We start from the raw sequence: 11,765 nt of genomic DNA, 5'->3' as shown, positions 1-11,765 counted from the left end.
CACTAAGTCATTATTTTGTATAATTTTAGTCCCCTAAAGTAGAAATTTATTCTTAGGGCAGATTCATTAATTTTTTACTGAGTAACCACTATACTTAGTAAAAAATGTGGCTTCTAAAATAAGAGTGCACATTATGTACATTTTTTTATATTGACATTTGTACAGGGCCATACTTAGAGACCCTTTATTTATTTATTTGTCACTAAATTACAGCCCATGGGCCAAACAAATCCACTGTGACCTATTTTTCCATGGCCCACAAGCTAAGAATTTAAAAAAAAAATTTTATTTTTATTTTTCAATCATAGTTGACATACAATATTATATTAGTTTCAGGTGTATAACGTAGATATTAGACATTTATATAACTTATGAAGTGATCACCTTGATAATTCTAGTACCCATCTGACACCATACCTAGTTATTATAATACTAGTGGCCCGGTGCATGAAATTTGTGCAGATTAAGAGGGAATTAATTAGAGGAAATATGTTAATATTGCTATTTGCCCTTTCTCTATAATAGAAGTGTCAGAGATGAAAGAAAATCAGTAAAATGTATATGAAAATCTTCCTCCTGTCAGAGGGACCCCGTGGGACCCAGAGTCAAGTCCCTGCCTACCCATGTGCACCTTGAAATTGTGCGAGACCCAGACCTGGCCAGCCCCACCCCCATTAGGCAAGATCCAGACCCGGCTGGTTTTACCCCCGTCAAGCCCTGCCGGGTGAGGGGCACAGCCTCAGGGCCCCCATCAAGCCCTGCTTGGTGGGAGGGGGATGCAGCCTCAGGCCCCCTGGTGCACCCTCAGGTCCCCTGGCCTGGTGCCAGGGCTGGGTGTGTGTGGCCTGAGGTCCCCCAGCCCAGTGTCAGGCAAGGGGCATGGTGTCAGGTGCCATGGCCTGGGGTGGGGGGCCTGGCCTGAGGTCCCCTGTCAAGCCCTGCTGAGTGGGGGGGCATGGCCTTAGGTCCCCTGTCAAGCCCCACTGGGCCGGGGGTGCGGCCTGTGGTCCCCGGTCAAGCCCTGCCAGGCGAGGGAGCGCAGCCTCAGGTCTCCCGCACCAGCCCAGCACCACACAACCTCAGGTCCCTGCTGATTGCTTGCTATGGCTCGTTATGAGAACCCCTCCTCCACTGTGAGTGCAGCCATCTTGTGTTACGGGAACCCTGCCTCCACTGTGGGCACAGCCATCTTGTGACGATGCGATGAAGTGAGGGTCAATTTGCATATTACCTCTTTATTGTCACAATATTATTGACTATACTAGAGGCCTGATGCACGAAATTCGTGAAAGGGGCTCGGTCCTTGCAGCTGCGGTGGCTTGTCTCGGCCCTTGCAGCCCCGGCTTCATCCCGAAGGTTGTCTGGAAGGATGTCTGGACGGTTGTTTGGCTGTCCAGCCTAATTAGCATATTACACTTTTATTATTATAGATTTTCTGTGCTGTACTTCACATCCCTGTGACTCTTTTAATAACTGTCAATTTGTACTTTTTAATCCCTTCACTTTTTCCACCCACCCGCTGACCCACTCCCATCTGGGAACCATCAAAATGTTCTCTGTATCTGTGACCTTGTTTCTGTTTTGTTTGTTGATTTATATTCTTGTTTAGTTCCACATATAAATGAAATCATGGTATTTGTCTTTCTCTGTTGGACTTACTTAGCATATTACTCTTTAGGTCCATCCATGTCGTAAAGATCCTTTCAACTAACTACAGAGGAAAACGATGCAGGCATTTTCCTAAATAAAATACAGAGAACTTTCCTCACCTGCAGGATACTTTTTCACAAGCAAAATATTAGACTAATATAAAGATATCTTTGACCATTTTTCTGGAATACATTGTCTCTTTCTGAGGTCTAAATATTGGCTACAAAGAGATTGGCATTTATGCAATAAAATGAACTACTTGGGACGGGAGGTACATTTTTTAGAACTTTGCTTTGGGCTGTCTCTACAGTGAAAAAGGACATACAACAGCACCCACACAACTAAGCAGGGATTGCTTCTTCTCTTTTTGTTTTGTTAATCCTCATCCAAGGATATTTTTCTATTGATTTTTAGAGAGAGTGGAAGGGAGAGGGAGAGACAGAGAGAGACATTGATGTGAGAGAGACACACACCCCTACCTGGGTTGGGGAACCTGCAACCAAGGTATGTGCCCTTGACTGGAATTGAACCAGGGACCCTTCAGTCTATGGAACGCTCTATCCACTGAGCCAAACCAGGTAGGGCAATAGGGATTGCTTCTTAGTACAATCAGGAAGAATTTAGTCCAGAAAACAATTGTTTCAGTGGTTACTGACCCAAAACTTCATTGTCAGTTAGGCATATGGTCTTCGGGAGCTGGGGTCACCCTGAAGAGAAGAGACTCCCCAGTTTACACTTTCCGCACTGCCCATCAATGCCTGTTGATATAATAAAAAGTGGCAATGTGAAATGGTGCAGCCACTCTCGAGAATAGTTGGGCAGTTTTTTTTTTAAAAATATATTTTATTGATTTTTTACAGAGAGGAAGGAAGAGAGATAGAGAGTCAGAAACATCGATGAGAGAGAAACATTGACCAGCCGCCTCCTGCACATTCCCCACTGGGGATGTGCCCGCAACCCAGGTACATGCCCTTGACCGGAATCGAATCTGGGACCTTTCAGTCCGCAGGCCGACGCTCTATCCACTGAGCCAAACCGGTTTCGGCATTGGGCAGTTTTTTAAAAACTTGATAGAATTTAACCCATGTGACCCAGAAATTCCATTACTTGGGTATATATCTGAGAGAAATGAAAACACATGTTCACAAAGATTTGACAGAAATGTTCATAGCAGAATTATTTCTAACAGCTCCAAAGTGGAAGTAGCCCAAATGTCCATACATTGGTGAAGAGATAAACAAAATGCCCATACAAATGAATATTATTCTGAAATTAGAAGAACAAACTGCTGATACATACTACAACATGGATGCACCTTGAACACCTCTTGCTATATGAAGGGGCTAGGTGCAAGAGACTACATAGTGTATGATTCCATTTGTATGAAAATTCCAGAAAAGGCAATTTATAGAGACAGTAGACTTAGTGGTTGCCTGGGGATTGGAGCTGGAAAAGCAATTGACTACAAATGGATATAGGCCTTTTGGGAATGATGAAAATTAGATTGTGGTTATGATCGCATAACTCTGTAACTTGCTAAAAGTCATTGAATTGTACACTTAACATAAGTCAACTTTATGGCATGTAAATGAAAAAAGGTATACGCCTAGACCTGTGGGGATAGACGTGACCACATGCTGCATATGTGACCTATGAAAACTGTGCTTTGGGGTTACACCTCTCTGGCCCCTATAGGAGGAACCTCTGCAGTGCTTACACACCATCCTCTAATGCCAGTCCTGAATATCCCAGGGACCCAGCATGTGGCAGTTTGTCATAAGCGAATGCAGTCAATAATCTTGATCTGATTCAGATAGATTACGGGCCCATTTGTGATGGATTTCTCTTACTTTAGAAATGCTATTGTCTAGAAAATTATACTCTGAAATGCATCTTATTGGGAATTTTCCATAATTAGAATATCATTAAATAACCAATTTTTAGAAATAGCAGTATTATTAGAAACCACCTAATACCACACACTCATTTTATAGTTGATATCATAAGCTCAAAGAGGTTAGGTGACTTGCCTGACATAGTTCTAGTTAGTAACACACATGGACCTGGAACTGGTTCTTCCTGTATAATACTCAGTGTATCCACATTTGTTTATATCATTCTATTTCCTAAATACATTCTAAACTACGTGGCTAATTATAAGTTTGCTTCATATACAAACCTAGCACAGTACATTCACCATTTGAAGATGCATGCCTTGGACTTCTAATAGGATAAAAGAATGACTAGTGACACAGTGTGTGTGTGGTGGTGAGCCTACCCACTGAGGGCACTCCGTACCATGGATACCAACTAGTTCATCACACCTCAAATTTTTATTTGTCATCACAGTGTCCTAGACAGAGGAACCACGAGGCTGTAGACCAAATGTGTGTAGAACAATTGGAATAGTGTAGCAACCAGCTGTCAGGTTGGTCCCCAAAACTCTCACTTCCTGGTATTTGCATGCTTGGGCAGTTTCCTCCCACACTGACCACTGTGACCAATAGCACTCAGCAGAAGCGATTGTATGTCACTCCCAAAATAATCTCTCTCTCTCTCTCTCTCTCTCTCTCTCTCTCTCTCTCTCTCTCTCGTCACTTGCTCTGGGGAAGCCATTATGTGAGCGATTCTATAGACAGGCCCACATAGTGAAGGACTAACCCCTCCAATCAACAACCGCAAGGTCAGCTCAGAAGTGGCTCCACAAGAGCCAGGCGGGCACCAGAGACAGCAGCCCCCCCCACCAAGAGCTTGAATGCAACCTCATGAGAGACCCAGCAAAACACTCCCAAATCCTTGACCCACAAAAATTGTGAAATAATGTTTATTGATTGAAGCTGGTAAATTTGGGGATGTTTTGTTATGGAGCAATAGAACACGAATTTGCATAGTTTACTCAATAGGTGACCCTTCAATAGTTATTCATAAATCTAAACAGTTAGAAAACCATGTTTCAAAAGAATCAGAGAAGGTTACATTGTGAAAGAACCCTCTTTCCCTCTCTCTTGCCTTTCTTTGGTCGGGCAACAGAACACACAAATCAGCTCTGTGATTTCTATTTCTGTTGTGTTTCAGTTTTGTTTTTACAAAATGATACACTTCTTCCACATTAATAGGATTATTTATAGAGTCATAGCCCCAGTGAGATTTGGGGTTAAGAATAACCAACAAACTTACCAACTACATTCTTTCCTTCTTTCCCACAGAATGGCCATCTAGAAAACTGGTTTCACACACGAAATCTTAGGAGATTCCTGTGGCTTAGAAATTCTTTGTGTTTGAGTTAGCTATCCTCCCTGGCCAGTTTTCATCCAGTAGCATGACTGCAAGTCAGTATGTGGTCTCCCTTCTGTTATTACACCCTTCAGTTCAGGGACTGGGAGCTTTCTGAAGAGACATGCCAAGTCCTTGTTGAGATCTTTCCAAGCATGTCAAGGTGAAAGGACAAAATAACCAGTCAACAGTTGCCTCACAGGTGCTAACCATGTTTATTGAAATATCTTCTCGTGTTCCAGACACTATGCTCTATGTGGTAAATAGTGTCTCACTGAGAACCTGCTTGCTCCAGCGATAGGGGACACGCTAGAAGAAAGCTGAGCAGGCCTCAGGCTCTCAGCTCTGCAGAAACCTGAAGACTTGGGATGTAATGGGAAGGAGTGAGAAGAGATTAACTTAAAAATTGGTGCATTGGCTGGGTGGGTCTTCCCCGTGTCCATGCACATGCTTGCACACGACTCTCCATAGCTTTGGCCACCATGTCACTAAACAAATCACAGCATGTTTCCTGTTGTCACGCCTGGGAGAGGTTGCTGACTCCTGCACCAATTTCTAGACCAGGGATTTCCCTCCTGGGACTCAGATTAGCTTCTTATTGGTTTGATTTCCCAACCCACACTTTCTTCATGTAAAGTGTTATGAGCCATGTATTTTGTTTTCCTAGTACCTTAAACTAAAACAAGTAAGGTTTTATAAGATGTGTAATGATCTCTTAAGACGTGTAGAGACAGTTAGTTATTAATGCTCTAGAAACAGACTCTCTTCTGAGCCACAGTGTCCACCATGATCTTGCTGAGGTCCTGAGATTTGGGTGCATTTATTTGCACAGTCAACCCAGAGTTGGCAATCTGGTTTTGTAGACAATTTACTTTCTCCCTGTGGTTCTTCTTCAAGAAGAGCAGCTCCTTATTGAGAGCCTCAATCCCTGTCTCCAGCTGCAGTCAAGTGACATTGGGGTCATCAGTGACCTTTCAGAGCCTATTGACGTCACTCTCCAAACACTGGTGCATGGCCGGATCTGTCTCATACTTGACTCTGAAGTCTTCAGCAGCAAGACGGGCACTGGCAATCTGCAGAGCAATATGGGCATTGTCCACAGAACTTGCAAAGATCTGAGCCCTCAGGGACTTGATGGTTTTGAAATAATAATGCCCCCGTCTTTGACCCGGGTTCTCTTCTCCAGGTGTTCTTGGATTTTGCTCTCCAATCTCTGATTATCAGCCTCAAGGCTCCTGACTCTTTCTAGGTAGGAGGCCAGGCAGTCATTCAGGCATTGCATAGTCTCCTTTTTTCTCTGGATGCTCCCTATTGCCCACCAGAGCCGTGTCATCTCCGTAGCCAGGCCCTGGGACTCCCAGTTGCCCTGCACACTGGTAGAGTAAGACACAGAGAACCAGAAGCCCAAAACCTCAGCACCTGCATAGATGCTGGCTGGATGGCTGGGTGGCTGGGCTATTGCACAAAGCCCTGGGCTCCGAAGTTTGTGGAGAAGTTGGAGGGGGTGCTGAGGCTCATGCTGTTCAGGGAGGAAGGCGAGAAGCTGAAAGTGAGGTCCAAGCAGCAGATGAAGAGTAATCTTTGAGCTACCCTGTCACCAGGGAAAACAAGGCTGAGTATCTAGGGAGCAGCTAGAACTTGAAGGAAGAGTACTTACTAGATATGAGGGGGAGACAGAAAGGGAGCTCTAGAGTCTGCAGAGGGGTCCCCTGAGTCTTCAGTTTCCTATGGATGAGAGAGAGGAGAGAGAGAGAGAGAGAGAGAGAGAGAGAGAGAGAGAGAAGGAGGGAGAGAGAGAGAATGAACTACCAGTCATGAAAGATCGATTTAAAAGAAATAGAGAAAATAGTAACTACATAGCTCACACAGAAATAAAATATTGTCTGTCTCCAACTCACAGACTAGAAAACTTCATATTTAATAGCTTATCAAGTAGAAAACACAAAAGGGTCTTGACTCCATAGTAGACAACATTAGCTCTAAATTAAACACATCACTGGTCCTGCCAACACAGCTTAAAAGCAAGACTCAAAAGGCTCAAACTGTTTCCAAGAAACTGCATGCCAGACAAAGCTAAAGAATATTTATAAAAATAAGAATTTTGAGCACCCGAAAAGAAAAAAGGACAGAACCTAGACACAGAACCTACACAGAACCTAGAGACAGAAGAACTTCGCTGGAGAGAACATGGCAAAAGATCCTGGACAGAAACTGGAGACAGAACCTAGAGACAGAACCTAGCGAGAGAACATGGCAAAAGATCCTGGACAGAAACTGGCCACAGAACCTAGAGACAGAACCTAGCGAGAGAACCTGGCTGAAGAACCTAGAGACAGAACCTGGCTACAGAACCTGGATAGAACATGGCAAGAGAACCTGACTAGAACCTGGTGACTGAACCTGGCTGGAGACCCTGGACAGAACCTAGCGAGGGAACATGGCTACAGAACCTGGCTGGAGAACCTGGAGAACCTGGCTGGAGAACCTAGCAAGAGAACATGGACATAGAACCTGGCTGGAGAACCTGGACAGAACCTGGCTGGAGAACCTAGCGAGGGAACATGGCTACAGAACCTGGCTGGAGAACTGGAGAACCTGGCTGGAGAACCTAGCAAGAGAACATGGACACAGAACCTGGCTGGAGATCCTAACCAGAACTTTGCTGGAGATCCTGAACAGAACTTGGCTGGAGATCCAGACCAGAACTTGGCTGGAGATCCTGGCTAGAGATCCTGCCTAGGCTGCTGATCAACTGAACGCTGTCTCTGTGTCATTCCTTCTTCGCCGACTCCGTCCACACCTTTGGGGACCCCTGGACCTGCTGGGGTTGGACCCCAGCACTTGACCTCACTGATATTATGGTCCCCAGTAGCTATGCGGATATTTAGCACTATTTATGTACCCCACAACAGATGAAAGGGTACTGATGGAGGGCCTGGGTCTGCTTCTTATAGGTTCTGTTTGATTTTGGTTTTGTTTGTGTAATTCCTCCATTGTAAGTTACCAGCAATTACAGCCTTTGGCAGCCTCTCCTTCCATCACCCCCAGCTGAGAAAACCAAGCTTGTCAAAGCACAAATTACTAAATGACGATGATTTTTATAGCTAACATTCCCCGAGTCTTTGCTGGGTTCCTAGCATTTTCTAAATGACTTAACAGGTATAACCTCCTGAAGGGGCTCAGAAATGGAGTTTGGACATTTTGCCGTGAGAAAAGAACTAAGTATAAAGGTATGTTTCACTACTTGCCTGAAAGAAAAAGAAGAAGAAGAAAAAAAAGGAGAGGCTGGGAGCTTCCGTTGCTGGGGGGCTTGGCAGGCCTGAAAACGGCCCTCAGCCCTTCACCCAGGCTGGCCCCATTCACAATGTGTCCAATTAAAAATTATCAGGAATGTAAAATTATCAGAAAAATGTGACCCATAACTAAAAAATAGAAAAACAACCCAATCAGTCATAACCAACCTAGAAATGTCACAAATGATAGAGTCAGTACACTAGGACATTAAAACAGTTATAGTCCATCTATTCTAAGAGCTAGAGATAGGGCTATGTTCCATAGTAACATGGAAGTTATCTTAAAAAATAATCAAATGTCAAGGGATGAAAACTAATGTTTGAGATAAAAAACAAACTGAATCAAATTAATTGCATTGCAGACCAGGCATTGCAGAAGAAGAGATTAATAGACCAGAAGACATACTATACGGAAGTAAAAAGTGTCAAAATTAAACACAGCATCAGTGAGCTGTGGATAACTTGAAGTGTCTGATATGTGCAATTAGTGACTTTGAATGAGAGGAGGGCTTTTGAGGAACAGAAACAATGTGCAATGAAAAAATGGTGTAAATACTTTTAAATCTGAAGAAAACTATAACTCCATAGATCTAAGAAACTCAATAAAACCCAGGCAAAAAGAAAACTATACTAAGGCACATCATAATTAAGTTGCTCAAAGCAAGTGAGAAATTTTAAACTAGCTGTAGAAAGAAGATATATGCATGAAGAGGAAGAAAAAGAAGGATGGTGGAATATTTCTTTTTCCTTTTATTTTATTTTATTTTTGCTTCTATTATTTATTTATTTATTTTTATTTATTTTTTAAATATTTTTTTCTTTATTGATTAAGGTATTACATATGTGTTCTTATCCTCCCATTGCGCCCCCCCCCCCACACACACTGATGCCCTCAGCCCCCTGTTGTCTGTGTCCATTGGTTAGGCTTATATGCATGCATATAAGACTTTTGGTTGATCTCTCCTCCTTACACCCCCCTCCCCTACCTTCCCTCTGAGGTTTGACCATCTGATCGATGCTTTTCTGTCTCTGGATCGGTTTTTGTTCATCACTTTAGGTTGTTCATTATATTCCATAAATGAGTGAGATCATGTGATATTTTTTTTTCTTTTCTTTTCTTTTTTTTTATTGCTTAAAGTATTACAAAGGGTATTACATATGTATCCATTTTATCCCCCCGCCCTAGACAGTCCCCTAGCCTCCCCTATCACCCAGTGTCTTATGTCCATTGGTTATGCTTATATGCATGCATACAAGTCCTTTAGTTGATCTCTTACCCCCCTACCTCCTGCCCCCCAACCCTCCCCGGCCTTCCCGCTGCAGTTTGACAATGTGTTTGAGGCAGCTCTGCCTCTGTATCTATTATTGTTCAAAAGTTTATAATGGTCTCTATTGTCCATGAATGAGTGAGATCATGTGGTATTTTTCCTTTATTGACTGGCTTATTTCACTTAGCATAATGCTCTCCAGTTCCATCCATGACGTTGCAAATGGTAAGAGTTCCTTCCTTTTTAGAGCAGCATAGTATTCCATCGTGTAGATGTACCACAGTTTTCTAATCCATTCATCTACTGATGGGCACTTAGGCTGTTTCCAGATCTTAGCTATGGTGAATTGTGCTGCTATGAACATAGGGGTGCATATATCCTTTCTGATTGGTGTTTCTGGTTTCTTGGGATATATTCCTAGAAGTGGGATCACAGGGTCAAATGGGAGTTCCATTTTCAGTTTTTTAAGGAAACTCCATACTGTCTTCCATAGTGGCTGCACCAGTCTGCATTCCCACCAGCAGTGCACAAGTGTTCCTTTTTCTCCACATCCTCTCCAGCACTTGTCGTTTGTTGATTTGTTGATGATAGCCAGTCTGACAGGTGTGAGATGGTACCTCATTGCTGTTTTGATTTGCATCTCTCGGATGATTAGTGACTTTGAGCATGTTTTCATATGTCTCTTGGCTTTCTGGATGTCCTCTTTTGAAAGGTGTCTATTTAGGTCCTTTGCCCATTTTTTGATTGGATTGTTTATCTTTCTTTTGTTAAGTTGTATGAGTTCCCTATAAATTTTGGAGATTAGGCCCTTATCAGATATGTCATTGGCAAATATGTTTTCCCACACAGTGGGTTTTCTCGTTGTTTTGTTGATGGTTTCTTTTGCTGTGCAGAAGCTTTTTATTTTGATGTAGTCCCATTTGTTCATTTTTTCTTTAGTTTCAAGTGCCCTAGGAGCTGTATCAGTGAAGAAATTGCTTCGGCATATGTCTGAGATTTTGTTGCCTTTGGATTCTTCTAGAATTTTTATGGTTTCCCGTCGTACATTTAAGTCCTGTATCCATTTTGAGTTTATTTTTGTGTATGGTGTAAGTTGGTGGTCTAGTTTCATTTTCTTGCATATATCTGTCCAATTTTCCCAGCACCATTTATTGAAGAGACTATCTTGGCTCCATTGTATGTTCTTGCCTCCTTTGTCAAATATTAATTGAGCATATTGGTTCGGGCCGATTTCTGGGGTCTCTATTCTATTCCATTGGAGATCATGTGATATTTATCTTTCTCTGACTGGCTTATTTCACTTAGCATAATGCTCTCCAGTTCCATCCATGCTGTTGCAAATGGTAAGAATTCCTTCTTTTTTACTGCAGTGAGTATTCCATTGTGTAGATGTACCACTGGTGGAATATTTCTTGCTGAAAAAAAAAATGCATGAAATACTAATGAGCAGCAACTTTTAAATACACAGACACAAAAACTGTTTCATAGAATTCATACCTCCATTCAAGGCTACAAGTTTCAATGATAGAAGGTAAATAAATCCCAGAATAAAAAAAAAAGAAAAAAGGAGAGGCTGGGAGCTTCCGTTGCCAGGGGGCTTGGCCAGCCTGAAAACGGCCCTCAGCCCCTCACCCAGGCTGGCCAAACCTCCATGGGGTGAGGGTCCCCACTGGGGGGGGGGCTTGACCAGACTGCAAACAGCCCTCAGCCCCTCACCCAGGCTGGCCAGGCACCTCAACGGGACCCCTACCCTGATCTGGGACACCCTTCAGGGAAAACCAGCTGGCCCCCACCCGTGCACCAGGCCTCTATCCTATATAATAAAAGGGTAATATGCAAATTGACCCTAACAACAGAACAACTGGGAATGACTGGTCACTATGACACACACTGACCACCAAAGAGCAGATGCTCAATGCAGGAGCTGTCCCCTAGTAGTCAGTGCGCTCCCATAGGGGAAGCTCTGCTCAGCCACAAGCCAGACTGATGGCTGCCAGCACAGTGGTGGTGGCGGGAGCCTCTCCTGCCTCTTCAGCAGCACTAAGGATGTCCGACTGCAGCTTAGGTCTTCTCCCTGCTGGTAAGTGGACATCCCCTGAGGGCTGCCGGGCTGCCAGAGGGATGTCTGACTGCCAGCTTGGGCCTGATCCCCCAGGGAGTGGGCCTAAGCCGGCAGGTGGACATCCTCCGAGGGGTCCCAGACTGCAAGAGGGCATAGGCTGGGCTGAGAGACCACCCCTGCCCCCCCCCCCAAGTGCACAAATTTTTGTGCACCGGGCCT

The 11,765-nt window shown here is 43.7% G+C and overlaps 1 pseudogene; it reads right to left on the bottom strand.

The window, feature by feature from the left end:
* Positions 1-5,672: 5,672 nt before the first annotated feature.
* Positions 5,673-6,441, bottom strand: LOC132234486 (keratin, type I cytoskeletal 18-like; annotated as a pseudogene).
* Between the last annotated feature and the right edge of the window lie 5,324 nt (positions 6,442-11,765).

The sequence above is a fragment of the Myotis daubentonii genome, chromosome 5 (genome assembly GCF_963259705.1).
Source record: "Myotis daubentonii chromosome 5, mMyoDau2.1, whole genome shotgun sequence".
NCBI lineage: Eukaryota > Metazoa > Chordata > Mammalia > Chiroptera > Vespertilionidae > Myotis > Myotis daubentonii.
This window is presented reverse-complemented; position numbering and strand designations above follow the sequence as displayed.